Below are 1,689 nucleotides of genomic sequence, written 5' to 3'. Positions count from 1 at the left end.
TCGTGGCTTACAAGTTCCTCAATGTCAGCTCAATTTATTGGCACTGCACAAGCAGCGGGAAATTTACGATGTGAAAAACTAGGCTAGGGCATGTCACGCATTGCTATTTCCATAAATCAATGATCTGTATCCGTAACGCACTCTTTTTCTTCAGTTTTTGGGATAACTCCTCGCTTTCTTTCGGATTGAGATAATATTGTGAAGTATTTGCCGGGTTCAATGACAGTGAGGATTTTATTAAATAAATACAAAGACAAGCAAACGGAATTGAAATGCCATGGGTGCAGACTAACATACCAAAACGAACGACGATTCAAACTTCTACGTACATCAGAGAGCGAAAAATTGGATAATACGCAATAATATATTCTATGCACATTTGAAAGCTCATTAAGGATGTTCCCCACCCATATATAGCCAAAATTCACCTTTTTTAAATTTCTTGACGAATCATCGATGGGATCGATGTGAAAAAATTTAATGTTTTTGCTTTTTGTCATTATTTAATGACTCACGAACTTTTGTGGTGATGCGATAGTTTTCATACATTCCCTCTACAGTTTTATCATTCTTTTTAAAAGTTTACGAAAAATGCAGAAAAATAGTCGCACCACCTTCAAACTTCGCGAGTCACTGAAAAATGACAAAACGCAAAAAAGTTATATTTTTTCACGTCAATGAGATTGGCAGGAATTTAGCAGAAAAATAAAAAAAAAACGTTAAGCTTGGCTATATATGGATGCAGAAGACCCTTAAACAAGCTTCGGGAAAATACGTAAGTTACGAAATCTGTGATTTCGCGTGTTCTGACCCGCGTGTTCACCACCCTCGACTTCGCCTCGGCTCGGTAATACACACGCGGGTTGGAATACTGTCTACCATTTTCAAAAACAATACTCCTTTTTTGAACTAGCCTCAGGTATATCTGATGTGATTTGTTCTTACCGAGTTTAATGGATGATTTTATTGTATAATGAACACGAGCATGAAGCACATTCTGGGTGCGATTTCTTCCACGGGCTCAAAACGAAACGTACTTTTATAATGTTCCAAGTTATAAGAGCAAACTTTCGAATGAAAATCGTGGAAATTTTATGGTCTGGAGATACACAGACATACAGAAACAAGGCATTCAATATGCACTCTTCCATAAATTCAATAAAAAATGACCAAAGTTATTACAGAAACAAGTGGGGAATGCCAATATATGGAACTGCGTATAGTTGTTGTTGCTAAAAAATTAGCAACAAGCCTTCCCATGGATTTTCTGAAAATTGGAAAATCATAAAGGTAGTCCATGATCTTTTGACTTGAACAAGAATGCTTTGAGAAAAGAAATTGAACAGCCATTTCATTGACATTGCTAATATTTTCCGTTGATCATAAAGAAGATGAAGAAAATCTCATGTGCAATATGTTATAATTTAACAACAAATGATGCGATTCTCGCTGTACTCTGATACGATCAAGAACCTATTAATATCGATTTCTTAAAGAATTATTAATTCCTATCTGATAGTAATTATTTAAGTTATCATTGAAAATTAATTTTCGAAAAATACGAATATTTTCGAATGTTTCTGCCAAATTCAATTCCAGTTGGTGTCAATGGATGGAGCGCACGGAAGTCTATATTGACTGCAAAATTCCTGGAATTCTATTGATCCTTCGGGAAGAAATAAAAAAAAA

Source organism: Fopius arisanus, unplaced genomic scaffold (genome assembly GCF_000806365.1).
Source record: "Fopius arisanus strain USDA-PBARC FA_bdor unplaced genomic scaffold, ASM80636v1 scaffold00017, whole genome shotgun sequence".
NCBI classification, from domain to species: Eukaryota; Metazoa; Arthropoda; class Insecta; order Hymenoptera; family Braconidae; genus Fopius; species Fopius arisanus.
This window is presented reverse-complemented; position numbering follows the sequence as displayed.